The sequence below is a fragment of the Camelus bactrianus genome, chromosome 5, assembly GCF_048773025.1.
Source record: "Camelus bactrianus isolate YW-2024 breed Bactrian camel chromosome 5, ASM4877302v1, whole genome shotgun sequence".
Taxonomy (NCBI): Eukaryota; Metazoa; Chordata; class Mammalia; order Artiodactyla; family Camelidae; genus Camelus; species Camelus bactrianus.
The window spans coordinates 17,036,322-17,052,482 of NC_133543.1; the positions used below are offsets into that span (position 1 = coordinate 17,036,322).

The window sequence follows — 16,161 nt, forward strand, 5'->3', positions numbered from 1 at the left end:
GGCAAAGTCTTGCTGTGTCAGCCAGGGAGGAAGACCCCATGGCAGGCCTAGCTGGGACCCCCACTCAGGGCTGCTCAATCTCACCACTGGTACGTTTGCGGCTGGATACGGGGGTTGTCTTGTGCATCGCAGGATGCTAAGCAGTGTCCCTGGCCTCTACCCACTAGATGCCAGAAGCACTCCCCCAGTTGTGATGATCAAATATGTCTCCAGACAATGACAAATGTCCCTTGAAGAACAAACAGCCCTAGTTGAGAATCAGTGCTGTAGCCTTTGCATGCATGTGCCAGTCCAGGGCAGCAGCCAGAAGCACTCCGGGAGAGGGTCATGGTTTGAGCATCAGCAAATCTGCCTCTGCTCAGGGCTCTGCCTCCCACTGCCCAGGTAAACGTGGAGGTCACCCAGTGTCTCTGAGACTCAGTTTGCCCATCTGCAAAATGAGGTCATACTTTGCAAGAGACTAGACCAGGCAGAAGGCATTCAATAATTGCTTTACATTGATTTGTACATAGCTGTTCTGAAAACCTCAAGCTGACATCTTTAATCTCTCCCCCAAAGCTAGGGAAATACTATTGGAAACCCACTAAGACCTACTGAGGGCCTCAAAACCAGCTATCCAAATACTTTGTCCAAGTTATTCCATTTTTTAATAAATATTTTATTTATTTATTTTGTTTGTGGGCTTTTTTTGGGGGTGGGGGGAGTTGTTCACTTTGGTGGGGTGGAGGTAATTAGGTTTATTTATTTAGTTGGTTATTTTAGTGGAGGTACTAGGGATTGAACCCAGGACCTTGTGCATGTACTCTACCAATGAGCTATACCCTCCCCCCAAGTTATTCCATTTTTAAGAATCTATTTGAAGGAAATGATGAGAATTGCAGGCAAACATTTATACAAAGATGTCTGTTCCAGTGTTATCTAAAATAACAAAACTAGAAAGAATCTAATTGCCCAAGAAGGTAATAAAGAGGGTAAAATAAAATATGATCAGGCAGACAAAGGAATATTATGCAGCCAATAAAAATCACATAAATACAAATTATGCATTAGTAACATGAGAAAAATGCCCATGATATAATTTTATAGTGAATCAATGGCTATAATGGAGTTATACTGTAACTTCAATTTTGTAAGAAAATATAGAGCAAAAAAATTGTTTCAATATCAATAAAATAAAGAGAAAGAGACTAGAAAGAAATTTAACAAATTTTCCTCTTTGTGCTATTCCCTATTTGACAAGTTTTCTGTAAAAGAAGCTCATCTTAGTTTTAAGATCTTGTGGGGAAAATATATTTTTGCCCTTGCTGTTAATATTTTTACAACGGAAGAGAAGGTTCAGCTTGAACTCCATGTGCTAAATCGAAGTCCAGACCTTGAATAGAGCCCCAAGCCAAGCAAAGAGGAGGATGTTCAGACTTAAATAAAATGAACCCCAAGGAAACAGAAGCAGAAGAAAGGAGTGGGAGGGCCTGGACTACTGGGGGAATCTGAGGTACCCACAGGGTGAGCAGGGCTGGGCAGGGGAGTCGGGGAGGCTAAAGCCTGCCCCACTTGCTGCTCTGCCTGCCTGGCTGAGCAGTGGGCAGGGCGGCTGGAAGGGGACATACAGGGCTCGCTAAGGCAGCCAGGTCCAGGAGGCCGGCTGGTAGATGGCCACAGCTGGGCACTGGTCTGGGAGCTTAGCCACTCACTGTTGACATCATTGCAACCAAGAACAGGACTCACACCACAGGGCAGGAGGCAGGGTTGGGGGGTTATCAGTCAGGACCCTCAAGCACAGCAAACCAAGTCTTCCAAGCAAGATTCCAGAGGAGCCATCAGCCTGACGCCACCTCCACCTCCAGCGAACCACTGATCACCCACTCAATGAGGGGCCCGGGAAGATGGAAAGAAGGGTGGCAATGGAGGAGCACTGTACTTGAGCCTGGGGTCTCAACTGTTCTCAGTAAAATAGCTCGGCTGGGGGCCTGAGGGTCCTGGGACTGAGAGCTGGATCTGGAGAAGGATGAGGCACTGGGAGTTGGACACCAAAGATTCAGAGGAGATGGAAATGCCACCAGCCCTCATCCCACTTCCCACAAGGCTCCCAGTGCCAAGAGTGCCACTGGGCAGTGTGCCTTCAATCTGCTTTACAAGGCAGCCCTCAGAAGTCTAGACCAGGCAGAGGAGCTGAGCTAACACAGAAAGAACACTGCAACTTCCGATCAACCCCATCCCTCCCAATGGCCACTATCAGAACCAAATGCAGAGTAGATGAGGATGAGTCCACCAGGTCCAAGTTCAAACAGATGGAAGTTTTCTTTTTCTATACGCTCTTGAAGTCCTGGCCCATGTGCACTTGTAATACTAACATAAAGCCAACGGAGTCTATGGTTCAGGGTGACACAAATTACAAAGCTCCCATGATGCCCATGCCATCAGTGCTCGTGGCATCCAAGAGCCCAAGTCTCCAAGGCCAGCTGGACCTCAATGACAGGAAATGCCACCATTCCCGGGACGCTGACCTTGTGCAAGGGCCAAACTGGGCTTCCACTCAGAGCCTCATTTAATATTAAAGCACACCTGGAAGACAGCTGTCAGGACTCTCACTCTGCGCTGAGAAATAAGGGCCACAGAGAGAAGCCATGCCCATCCTGATGTTCAGCTGCCCTCTTCCAGGCTCTTTCTTGCCTTCTCCTTCCAAGAGAGAATCGAGTCATAGCAAGGAGACAGGGTGTTCTCGAAATATGCTGACGCCAAGGCTAGGGTGCAGAGAACGGGTGCTGTGAGCTGGGGGCAGGATGCCAGCCAGCACTGCAGAGCACATCAGCCACACGCTCCGCTCATGGGTGGACCACAGCCGAGGGGAGGGAGGACCGCTCCACTAGCCCATCCTCCTCAGGGCAGGCTCTTTCCAGCTCCAGGCCTGGGGCCATCACTGCATGGAACGGTGCGACAGCCCCCACCAGATCCTTTCACTCCGCCAGTCTGACTTCCTGCCTGTCTCAGGAAACCATAAAGACCCCCAAGGGTAACCCATCAGCCAAACCTCAGTGGGGGTCCCACTTCCAAAAGACCTGCTCCAACTGTGCAATACCAAACTGGACCCCAAAAGGGTCTGACTTCCTGCCACTGAAGCAATGAAACAGACATCGTGATGCAGGTGCAGTTTCTTACACAGTAAAGGCATCTTCGGGACCCTCAGGCCAGAATCCACGGCACATAAACTAAGGTGATGATTTAATAAGCTCACTACTCTCTGGTTTCTCCTGAGGCCCGAAGGCTGTCTTACACAGCAAAACAGGTGACTGCCAGAGCCACCTGACATGTTCACAAAAGAGAGCCCACTTCTCTGTGATGTTCTGGAGCAGAAGCAGTTCAATTCTCAGCTAGTTTGTTTGCCCCAACTGGCTCCAGTCCAGCAATAGCTGGAAAGTCTTACAGTTCACTGAGGCCAATCCAGGGTTATTTATCCAGCCTTACAGATGCAAAAGCTATCCCTTTGTGAATGCAAAAATCACAGAGGAAGTGAGGGACATCACAGGAAGAAAACACTAAATCCCCATCATCCCGCCCTAAAGATCCTCGATAAAATGCAGATCTCAGCCCCCATCCCCCTCCTCGGAGGGACTCACATGCAAGAGATTTTCCCTGGGGCCTGAGAATCTGCACACTTAACAAGCTTCCCACCTGAATCCCACGCAGGAAGCCCAGGAACCTCGCTTAGAGATGCTAAAGGCTTTATTCTCAGATTTGCCTCTATAACTCATTTCCGTTCTGGCATTCTCTCCGATAGCATTCTCTCATGCTAGTTCTCTTTTTTGTTTAAGTGCATTTTAGGAGAAGAAAAAAATCTAATTCATCATGGGATCCGGTAGTTAAAAGACTTACACGTATATGTATATCAGCATAAATACACATATCACACAAGCCCGATTCATACTGAGAGGAAGGGTAACTGAACATACTACATCATGCATGTAAGTAACATACAATATCACGTGTACTGTATCTTCTAAAGATAAAAACATCTGAATTACATTCAAACCCTACCCTCTTCTTCCTTCCTAACATCAGCATACCTCAAAATTTCTGCCTGAGTAACTGCTAAGTCTCATTTCTTCTTTCTCTACATAAACAAGACAATTCATGTGCACCCTCAGCCAATGAGCACCAGGGACGTCAGCTCACCTTGATTTCCGTCCCCTCACCTTGATCTTCGGAGACAGCGAGGGCTGGCCCTAAGTAAGCTGTCACTGCCTGGACACACAATGTATCACCACCGGACAAGCCACTGCTGTCGGCAGAAACGGCTGAGTGATGTCCCTTCAACCTGTCATCAGATCTTGATGACTTCAATTTTTGGAGAAGTAAAGTCAAAACTCTACTCTTATCTCTGGAGAGCCAAGACATATTTCTGTGTCAGCCCTCCCTTCAACTTGTCCATAGCCTTCAGGAAAGACTTTAAAGGCCATCACAGACTGAACTCCTTCTGCCACCCCCACCAATGTCCCCAAGTCCACTCCATTCCCACTCACCCTGTGACCACATCCCGGAGGTGGCCCGGCGCTACAGCTGACTAGGCAGAGTGACGAGCAGGGGAAGGGGGAGGGGGGCATATTCCTTGAGAAGAGCCTCTCCGCACTCTCCCCAGAAGCAGAAGCAAGATCAAGACCCCACACTTTCTCCAGGCTCCGGTGCTCCCACCCTGTCTGCTGTCTGACTCCTAGAGAGGGCTGTGAGAGGCAGAGTGTGCTGGCTCCCAGGATTCTGAAGTCAAAGGATCCGAGAGATCACATTTGTCAAGTCCCTCCTCCCACAGAGGCAAAGCGACCTGCACTGGGTCAGGTCACCCAGCTCTTGAGTGACGGGTCTCACTCTCCCTGAGGGTAACCCCAACGGGTTTAGGCTAATTATTTTTCATAGTGAACTCATCCATGACTTTTACTCATTTCCTCAACTTTTTCCAGAAGAAAACAGCCTGAAAAGGTGATTTTATATATATAATGAAAGTCTTTTAGTAGTTTTTTGGGGGGTTAGGGAGGGGTGGGGTCCTCTGTCCACTGCCACATGTACCACTGCCACCTTCATAGGCAGGTATTAATGACTCACTCTTAAGATGGTCTTAACCAGCTAATGACAAAGATGGGACGGGGGACATCAGAGCCCCTTCACCCTTCTCTCCACCTGGCTCAGTCAAGACTCATCCTTCAAGACCAGTTCAAAAGAGAAGACTTCCTTAGTTCCCAAAGCAGAGCAGGTTCAGTTTCAAAGGATATATTACCTTGATGGTCATGTGCAAGTTATTTCAATACATTTGTGTCTTCCTCCTTACCAAGATAGAACTTGGTAAGACTTCTATCCCCTGCTTCTTAAGCCACTGCCTGGTGAACTACAGATTCTCAAAGAAAGAATCAGCAAATTAAGAGCTATTTTCTGGCCATCAAGGTCTGCCTACACTGCAAATACTTGCATACTAATCTCCCCATCCCAGGTTTAAAAATATGGGCTTGTTTTTTTTTTTTAACTCCTAACATAATGAATGAGTTTAAATATTAGAAGTTGAAAGTATTAAGTAAATCATTTCACCTGCAAAGCTTCTATTTGCATAACATTAATTCATGATGGCAGCTAAAACAAATTCATCACATTCTGTATATTAGAAGCTGATTTATGCAGGAATTGAAAAAAAATCATGAGCTCCAAATTATGTTGACATGATGTACGTGCTTAATGGAGAAAGATTTTTCTCTTCTTTTCCTTTTCTTTTTTTTTTTAAATCATCTGAACAACTGAATTATGGTGAGAAGGAAAAGGATCTGAGGAAAGGAGAAGGACTGGCATCTCAGAAAATGAATAATGCTACCACCTCACGTGTGTGGCAGGCTCTTGGAGCGCATATACACACACACACACACACACACTCCGGTTATTAATGTCAAGTATGCCAAAGATACGCTGGAAAATCATTACCATTCATCGCCACTAACCGCCATTAAATTTCAATCAATTCAACTTAGCACAAGTGTACTTGAGCGGCCCTTACAGTTCCTTATAAATGTGGCTCAAAAGTCGGGCTGACTTATTGCATTGTCCACCACACAAAGAGGCATTGCTAAGCGTCTGCTTGGACCCGAGGACGGATGCTCTTTTAACGTCCTAAGCATTCAAAGATCTTTCCTTTTCTGAGTGCTAAGAGATCTTGAATCCCTACAGGTCAAGACGAATTGGGGTGGGGTAGGGGGCGGGGAGAGGAGGGTTGCTATTCTGAGAGACCACCATTCCTTTCCTGCCTCTGGGGTGGGGGAGTCAGGGCAAAAGGAGGCTATAGTCAGTCTCACAGATACAAAGAAAGTTTCTCGCACCACCCAAAGTTTGGTAACGTGGGCCCTCTTCTCCCGGCTCTCATGAAATGCGCTCAGTTCACTCTGCAAACTGTAACCTAAAGTGGAATCCCCTTCTTGAAGAAGGGGGAGGGTGAGCCAGTCGGAAGAAGGAGGGAGAATCAGCGGCAGTCGGCAGGGAGGGCACCTTCTGCAGAAGGCTCCTTCCCCAGGTGGGAGCAGGCTCGCGCCAACGCTCCCTGCGGGGAGGCCGGGCCCCGCGCGCTCCCGTCTCTCGCCGGGCGACAAAGGCGGCGTCGCCGGCGCGGGCCGATTTGGATCTGGCCCGCTGGCTTTCTTCCCGACTCGCCACGAATAGGGTCCGGCCTGCCGCCGCCCGCCGGTGCGCAGCCAGGACAATGTGGCCATTGTTCCGGCGCCGCAAACCAGGCCGGCGGGCAGGTGGGAGGAACGCGGCGCGGACGGCGCGCGGGCGCTCGGGGCACTGAATGTTCCCCGGACGCGGGCACGGTCCCCACGGCCTAGGCAGGCCGCCTCCCGGAGGCCTCCCGGCCAGTCCAACACGGGGCAGAAAAGGGGGCCGGGGGTGGGGAGAGGAAGAAATGAGAGGAGGGGGAGCGAAATAAAAAGATGCAAAAATAAAGAGATGGGGGGTGGAGAGAGAGGAGAGCGAGGGAAAGAAAGAAGGGACAGAGAAGGAGGGAGGAGAGGGACAGAGAGCGGCGAGAGGGGCGAAAGGGGGAAAGAAAGATAGAAGGAAAGGAGACAAAGAGGACAGAGAAGGGAGATGGGAGAGAAGAGACAGACGTATGTGCAATCGAATTGGATCACAGGCTGCCCAGAAGCCTCTGCAAAAAGCAGAGCTAAAAGTTCACCCTGTTCCGTAGAGGGAAGCAGCTCCAAACCCAGCCGAGTCAGCAAAGTGTAATCACACCAGGGGCTTTGCTTAATTACAGGTTTGAGAGCTGGGGCTGGAGGAAGGGCGATACTCTGTCCCTGGGAAGGCCCAGGCACTCAGATGGTTTGTAAGGGTGAGGAATACAGATATGCCCCACCTCCTTCGGGCCTGAGCCCCCCACCCCGGATCCTGGAGAACGAGGCTGGGATCTGCAGCGTAGTAGACTCAGGCTGGCCCAGCACAGCCATTACGAAGGAGCTTCTAACGTTCAGTGGGGACAGCAGTCCCGGGCTGAGCCGGTGCTGGTCAGCAGGGAGGCCCCGCCTCAGCCCGCCTCAGGGCCACCCGCCTCCTCCCCCCCTCCCCCTCACTTGCTGGAGGCCAGGGGCCCTCGACCGAAGGGGGGAAATCAATCGCTTGCTAATGAATAAAAAGTCCCCTTTATTTCACTGCTGTTTTTGGTTCATTAAATTTTCCACAGATTTGCAGAGAAGAAAACATAATCAATAAACCCTGACAAAAGTGAACGTGTGAAAAAGGCCAGAGAATGGAAAAGTGAGATAAAAGTGATATCCGATCACAGATTTCAGCGGCAGATGATGAGCCGGGGCTGCTGAAGAATCTCAATGGGCCATCACCCTTTTGCGGCTTTCCTTCCCTTTGCTGAAACTCTTCATTCGAGACAATAGGAAATGCACTAAAACTTTTTTCTTATGCTAATGAATGAAACTGGGCACTCACAGTTAAAACACACTTCCCAGCAACCTGGTTTTTTTTTTTTTTTTTAACACACAGGCAGACACACAAAACCACATTAACTTACTCAATTTAAACCCAGTCTCAACACCAGTTTAATATGAACTCTTTGGTCATATCCTAAATGAGTTCTCCTATTTTTATTTTTTTTTTTAAGAATCAGAATCAGAACATGAACAGGGCTAGTGAGGATGCTTTTGCTGATGAAGGAATTGGGGGAAACAGAGACTAAACACAAAGAAAGTAATGCTGCTATCATTGGTGCATTTTCCCAGGGTTTTAAACACAGTTTTGTAGGTAAAGGCTGTTTTGGTCACCCTCAAAATCTAAAAACAACGATCAATGATTTTTTTTAAAAAGTCCGTTACAGTCCACAGCAAACACTTAAATTAATTTTAGAAGAAGTAATTTTGAATCTGATGTCACGTATTTCTTTAAAAGCCACTAAGCTGTTGCTCTTGAGCAAAAGCCACTGCCAAACGACAAAGTTGTCTGATGACCCCTTTCCAAATCGTCTTTTAAACAAGCATGAGGCAAAAATTACAGAGCAGTCTCCCTTCCCGCCTGCTGTATAAGTGAGTGAGCCTTGTTCACTGAAATTGCTGCCTGTTCAGATTTTTGCTACCATCACCTATTTGGCCTCTGAGTTTTCTGGAATCTGAGAATACAGTTTCTCTCTTTGGCATTCTTCACGTGTTTCGTTTGTCTGCACCTCTGACACTGAAGAGAAGGAGGGAGTGGGGGGTACTGCTTCCCCAGGGTTCCTTTTCAAAGGGCCCCAGTCCAGCGGGAACAGCTGCAGCTGCCCACAGCGAGGTCCACCTGGCCTGGCCGGCCTGCATGCACCGGGAAACCGGCCCTGGCACAGGTAGGAACCCACCTACCCCACCCCCATCCTTAAGAAGTAAGGCAGTTTGCTCCACCTGCCTCAGCGTCACCAGCATGAACGAGCGTCATTCAGATGAAAGGAAGCCCAACTGAACACACACTTTCCCCAAGGAAAAGGCAGGCTGCCCCACCCCTAGAACACACAAGGATGTAGGATTCCGGTTTTAAGCTTTAACAAGCCAGCTGGGTGTGTAGGGGTCACACAGCCTTTCAAAGTGCACAGGACAACCTCCTGGTCCAGTTTAAAGGGAACTGCTGGCATCTGCAGGGTAAAGGTCACCACCCCCCCCGCCCTTCCCTGGGGGGCCAGGAGAGGCCTTGATGGAAGAGGCGTGTTTAGTAGGCAAATATTCAATTTTGTCTGCCTGCCTGCTGAATCCCCTGGTTTGCTAATCCAGCCCTAGGGGCTGCACTGTGTACAGGGCACTTGTGGGAGTACAAAAAGCATGAAGTATTTGTGTATTTTTCAGTCTGCAGTGCAAACAAGCCAGCTACAGTACACAGCCCCCAAGACCCCCTCAGCAGGCAATGAGTCGCTGACCAGTGGCCCTGTGGTCCCCTCTCCTGGACCAGGCAACTCAAAGGGTTTCTTCTATTCAGGGATCTCTCCCCACACGTGGGCGGGAGCATCCCTGAGGGGCACCCCTTTCTAAGGCCGCCCCACCAGAAGGGCCTAACCCCACACACCCTTCAAGATGGGCCAAGTCAAGAGTCCCCTCCAAGGCCATGGCCAGGGTCAGTGTGAGTTTGGGAGCAGCTAGAAGGCTCTGCTGAAGGAGTCTGAGCCCTGTGCAAAATCCCCTCAAAAGAATTCCCACGAAGGACAAAAAAACTCATCTCTTAACAGTCTCGCCTTGTTCCTTGGTGAGCCTGGCCCTGGTTTGAGAGTGTTTTTCCCCCTCCCATTCTCATTCTCACCCATTGACTTTGAAAACAGACTGCTCGGACTATGGTTTCTCACTCAGATGCCAAACCAAGGGACAGCCAGATCACCTGAGGGTTATTTCCTGGGTGAACAAGCTCCTCACCACAACTGGGGTGCATCATGTATTAGTTTAAATCCTCCTAGAATCACTAACTAACCTCGTACAATTAGCACATTTCTTAAAGAAAAGGGGGAATACCAACCATCCTAAATATCACAAAATATAACTGTGTTTGAAACTCTTAGACAACTGCCAACTCTGGGGTTTGAGTGGAACTTAAATCCGGGGGAGAATGTCTTCACGATTTCCTGGAACCTTTAGCGGAAAGGGGAGAAGCAGCAAGTCTAGGAAAACGAAAGCAAGAAAGATGATGGAAATAAAAGAGGAGCAAGAAGGGAGGTTAGAGGCAAAAGACGCAAACAAGGACGGTCCCAGAGGGGCGCATCTGCGTGGCCTAGAATTACTGCCCCAGGGCAGACCAGAAGCTGGGCAAAGCCTAAAGGGCACCACATCTCAAAGCAGCCAGGTGTAGCCAGGGTGCCCTCACCGGCCCTGGGGAGACCAGCCCAAGTAGCCACACAATGAATTTCCTCCCACGGAGCCAACTCCAAAGGCGCTCCCAGACAGGGGGAGGCCTGACCCCACACAGGGAAGCCGAGAGAAGGAAGCTCTCAGCCAAGGTAAGGAAATGGGCGGGGAGGGGGCTTGTAGGTGAGGTGACCAGAACAAACACATCTCATCGGGGAGACTTTTGACAAGCCCGCCTATTGCGCCGCTTTCCACCGCTGTATGTTTGGGATTGCACAGTTTATTTACTTTACTTTTTGGCACCGAGCCCCCTGAGCATGCCAATACAATATTTGTTTAAACACTATTTTATGCCGCTTGCGAGGGAAACGTTTACTTTCAAATTCTCCAACATCCCCCAGAGCCTCGTCTGCAAACAGCATATGAGCGTTTTACAACTGCTCCCTTTATCTGAAGCTGTCGGGATTAAACCTTCACACGCCCGGCGAGGGCGGCGGGGCGGGGGCGCAAGACTCGGCCGCGGCCACCAGGCTGCAAAGCCCGCGCTAGAGGCCGTGCACCGCGCGGGATGCCCGGGCGCGAGGGCAGAGGAGAGCTTAAAAGACCCCTGGGGCCCGGCACCGGACTCTAGGGAAACGTCTACTTTTCCAGCCGCGGTCAACTCTGAAAGCCACATGAAAATTATACAAAAGAAAGGGGAGTTGGGGGAGGCACCCTGGGGAAGAACCAAGGCCCGCGAGCGCCTCTGGGGCCGGTCACCCTGGGTGAAGCGCGCGGGCTCCATCCCGAGCTCCTCGCGCTGTAGAAGTCGGGTTTCCTAGGAAATGACAGCAATTACTGCCGGCCTGAAAAGGCGCCGAGTTGGGTGGACTTCCAGCTCCCCGAGGCGGCGGGCGCACTCACGCGCGCGCGCGCACACACACACACACACACACACACACACACACGCACACTACCCGCCGCCCCCTCCCCCGCCCCCGTCCGGGGAAAACGCTCCCCTTTCTAAACCCTTAATAGGATTGGCGCCCAACTCTCTCCGCGCCTCTCCCCATCCATCACACACAGATCAAGTTGCAGTAGTGGATTTTTCAAATTCCTCAGCAAATATACTTGTTGAGAGATTGCCGGGGGAGGGGGGCGGTGGGGACGATGAGTGGGGGCGGGGATGAAAGTGCGGGGTTGGGGGACCCGAGGACAGGGCGAGGGATTACGTGCGGATCCCTCCGGGAAGTCAAGCGGCTCTCAGGGCGGAGGGCAAGAGAGGAGGAGGAGAGAAGTAAGGAGGGAGACCGGGGAGGAGAGCCTGACCAGGGGGAGGGGGCGACAGGGCCTGAGGAGGGGGAGGAAGGAGCGAGAAAGAAAGAAAGGCAGGACTCGGGACGGGTAGCGCGGAGAAGTGCAGTTAGAAGTTCACAGTGGCTGTCTGCAGCCCCGCCACACACGACTCACTCCCCGAAGACACACTCCCATGGCCTACCTCTCGGAGCTTCCCAGCATCCCAGCCTCCAGTGCTACCCCCACCTCCCGAAAAAACAGCCCCAGGCTCGGGCGCAGTGGAGACGGGGTGGAGGCCGGCTTGGCTGCGTACCCCAAGAAGACAGGCTCGTTCACCCAGGTGGGAAGGGGTATGCAAAATCGTCCCCCGGCCACGAGTTCCTAGCCCTCGGGCCTCCCTTAAGTCCCCGCCTGGCTTGGCTAGACCCAAACCGGGGCTGCCCCCGTGGCCCCCAGCCCCCTTAAGCCCCGTGTCCAGATCCCCGTGCCATGGCGCGGGCACCCGGCCGCGGGACCCTCCAAGACGGCGCAGCATCCTATTCGGCCCGGCTTCGGCCGGAGTAGGGCACACTTCGCAACGAAAAGCAAGCAAAAGAAGGCCAATGCAACTTTACCGAAGAAGACAAAAGTTTGCCTCTAGTACGCAGGTGGCCTCTGGGGCGCCGGGCGGTGGCTGCGGGCCCCCATCCCAACTTGGCTGGCGTGGCGACCCGCGGCGGGCTGCCGTGTGCCGGGGCTCAGTCCGGCCAGGGCGGGGCGGGCCAGGCAGGGGAGGGGACCGAGAGGCGGCTGGGGGCCTGGCAGCCCCTACCGCCTGCGGGCGGGTAGCTCCCTGAGGTTCCGGCACGCTGCGCGGCCCGTGCTCCTTCCTCTCGCTCCTCCGACTCCTACGGCACCTCCTCGCCTCCCTCCGCGTCCGCCGCCGCCGCCGCCGCCACCGCCGCCTCCCGCTCCTCCTCGAAGACTCATTGATGGGAGTTTGAAAAAAAGTCCGCGGAGCCGTGCTGCCTCGGCTGGCGAGCTCCGGCACTCCCGCAGTCCAGCAGGCCGCCGGGACGGCGCAGCGCCCCCGCGCGCACGGCTGGAGCACACCCGTGCGCCGCGCACCCGCCCGCACCGCGCGCACCCGCCGGGAGGGGACCCGGGGGAACCCGGAGGGGAGGGGCGGCCTCGCCTCCCCAACACCGAGGAGGGAAAGCACACCTACGAAGAAAGTTCGAGCCGAGAACGAAAGAACGGGGCAGCCCCCAACACTTTTTTTGAGGCTCCGGGTTGGGGGGGGGGGGGTCGCTAACTCAAGTCAGATGAGCTCCGGGGCTGAGGCGCAGAGACTGCTCTGTTTTCAATCTCTTAAATCACCCGCCCTCCCCACCTCCTCCTTCCCCTCCGCGGGGAGATGCCCGGGTCGCTGTTCTCAGTGCGCCCGCTTCTCCGGGCCCCGGGGCGGAAGCCGGGGACGGGAGGGAAAGAGGGGAGGGAGGCTGGCTCTACAGGGGCTATTTCTGCGAGGACCCTCTTCTAGCCAGCAGCGCGCGCAGGTGCCGGGGTCCGGCCTGCGCCCCTCGCCGCGGCTCACACGAGTCGCCATCTGAGCGCGTGCTGGTGAGAAGCGAAGCAGCCTTCTAGGTTTGGTGCATGTGTTTTGTAGGGAGGGTTTTTGTTTGTTTTATTTTGTTTTGTTTTTTAGAGACGCCACTCGAGCTGCCGCAACCAGATGGAAGTAATCAGAACCCAACAATAACAGAGGAAGAAGGAAGAAAAAACCTCACTGAATTTTCGGGCCAACGTGTGTATGGGTGTATGTGTGTGAAACAACTTGCTTAAGCAAACTAGGTGACGGGCCCCAAGCCCTCAAGCCGCACCGCAGCCCGGAACTGAGCTTCCTGGCTTGGAGAAGCATGAGGGCAGCTGGCTAAAGTGTCCCCCAACCCATTTCTTAAGGGCTGAGGGTCCTCACCCAAAGAGTGCCTCATTGGGGGACCGTTTTCTGTTTCTTCCTAACATTTGTGTAGCCCTTACTATGTGCTAGGTGACATTCTGTTTCTTACAAAACTCTGTAAGGTAGATCTTCTCCCCCATTTTACAGGCAAGAAGACTGAGGCTTAAAGAAGTTAAGTAGGTTGTCCAAGGTCAGGCCACTGAACTGCCATCCTCCATGAGTTCAATACGTTGTACCATTAGTTCGACTAAATTCTCCCTGTTGAGGGTGGTGACGGTATCCCTCCCTTCAGCCCTTTTTCTTAAGGTTGCATCTTGTCTAGAATGCAGGGGAGCCAGACTCAGAAACCCAATTCTACCCTCCCTTCACAAGCCTATTTTACCGATATAACCCCTTTTGTCAGTAGATCTCTCCATTTACCATTGACCCTCCCCTAACTTTATTTTTCACTTTGTAATCAAAGGGGGAGCATTATTTGCTATTTGCTATTACCTACCTTCTTTGCCTTCTCCTTACATTCATTTATATGAGATAACAATTATTTCCTGACCTACAGAAAAAAAAAATATGTAGAACCATATCAGAACAATTTGATGCTAATTTTGTTTTTCTCAAATAGGCTCTCCAGAAGGGGAAAAAAAACCTCTGCAGGGTTTTTAAAAAGCAAAACTTGCAGAAGTCAATGTATTTATTAAAGGAAAGAGATGTTTTGGAAGGGACTTTTTCTTTAAGTATGATCGGATTCACCATTCCTCCATGCTATTTGTTTAAATTCCTGCTGAGCTTTCAGACACAGACTCCAAGGAGACAGAAAAAGTAAACTCTCCCTCCCTCCTTGGCCATATTTTAATGACCCTATTCATATCTACCCCATGAAATGTGGGGAATCATTTCATGTAACTGGAATATTAGCAGCGTCGGCTGATTACTTCATTACAAGCTTGTCTCTGTTGGTTTCCTTGTGTTGTTAAGTTCGTGAAGACATTTAAACAAATCAACATTTTGGGATATTTCCTTTTTCTGTTTTTCTGCTCAGACCCACACAACTCCTGCTGGAATCCAGGCACTCCCATAACCTTTCCTGGCTTATTTTGGCAAGAAAGTGGCTGTTGAGATGAAGATGGAATCTTTTCGGTTTGAGGAGGGTGTATAAACATTATGCCTTGATCTCCAGATGGTCAGCAGTCTGGGCACAAAAAAAGCAGCGGAAGGTTTGGAGCAGAGGCAAACTGGCATAGCAGAGAAAGCCTTCACCTGGACATGGGACACCAGGTTCTGGTCCCAGGTCTAGTACTAAATGTACGACCTTGGGCAAGTCCCCATTCATTGTCAGTAACTTTCTGTGCACCAGGCACTATGTTAAGTGATGAGACATCACAGTGAGTGGGACTAATGAGACCCTTTCCCTCGTGGAGGTTCGTGTTTCATTAATAACCACAAATACATAATTACAAACTGAGTGGAAAAACAATATGAAGTATTCCAAGAGCTTATGATTGGTGACCTGAGCTAGCAGGAGGGGGCAGTGGGGAGGGAGAGAAGGCTTACCTGAGAAAGTGAGGCTCACTGATATGAAGAAGGAGTGAAGGACAAAAAAAAGCAAAAAGCGATAAATGGAATTACATTAAATGTAAAAGCTTCTACACAGCACACACACACACACAATCAACACATTGAAAAGGCATCCTATGGAATGGGAAAAAAATACTTGCAAACCATACACTGACCAGGAGTTTATTTCCAAAATATATAAGGAGCTCCTAAAACTCAATAGCAAAAACACAAATGACCAGCTTAAAAAATGGGCAAAGGACCTGAATAGACATTTTTCTCAAAAAGACATACAGATGGCCAACAGGTATACAAAAAGATACTCACCAGGAAAATGCAAATCAAAACCACAAAGGGATAGCACCTCACCTTTGTTAGAATGGCTGTTATCAAAAAAAACAAAAGATAGCAAGTGTTGGCAAGGTTGTAGAGACAATGGCATCTTTGTGCACCGTCAATGGGAATGTAAAATAAAATAAAAGTGGTACCTAGTAGTGTAACCATTATGGAAAATAGTATTGTGGTTCCTCAAAAAATTAAAAATAGAATATGATTCAGCAATCCCACTTTATATCCAAAAAGATTGCAATTAGGACTTTGAAAAGATATCTGCATTCCTATGTTCATTGCAGCGTTGTTCACAATAATCAAGATATGGTAACAACCCAAATGTACATCACCCGATGAATAGATATAGCAAATGTGGTACAAACATACAATGGAATATTATCCTTAAAAAAGCAGGCAGTCCTACCATTTGCAACCACATAGATCAACCTGGAAGAAATGACAAGTGAAATAAATCCGTCACAGAAAGACAAATATTGCACAGTTCCTCTTACATGAGGCATCTAAAATAGTCAAAGATATAGAAGTAGACAATAAAATAGTGGGATGAAATGAGGGGAATATGGAAAGTTGGTGGTTCAGTAGGCATAGATTTGTTGTATGAGAGAAGTTCCAGAGACCTGCTGTACAAGAAAATCCAGGCCCAAAGAGAAGTGCCTTGTCCATCCTTGCACAGTGTTTCAGTTACCAGGGTTGTCTGACAAATTGCCCCCAAACTCAATAGCACAA

The 16,161-nt window shown here is 50.3% G+C and overlaps 1 protein-coding gene across 2 annotated transcripts in view; it reads right to left on the reverse strand.

The window, feature by feature from the left end:
* The window catches only part of GLI2 (GLI family zinc finger 2), a 245,557-nt gene extending 232,893 nt beyond the window's left edge, over positions 1 to 12,664 (reverse strand). The window contains exon 1 of one of the 2 annotated variants that reach the window (XM_074363501.1): positions 12,406 to 12,664. The gene's annotated coding sequence lies outside the window, so the exon portion shown is untranslated. Of the gene's footprint in view, positions 1 to 12,208 lie in introns of both variants that reach the window. The other variant, XM_074363499.1, reaches the window with a different exon arrangement.
* Between the last annotated feature and the right edge of the window lie 3,497 nt (positions 12,665 to 16,161).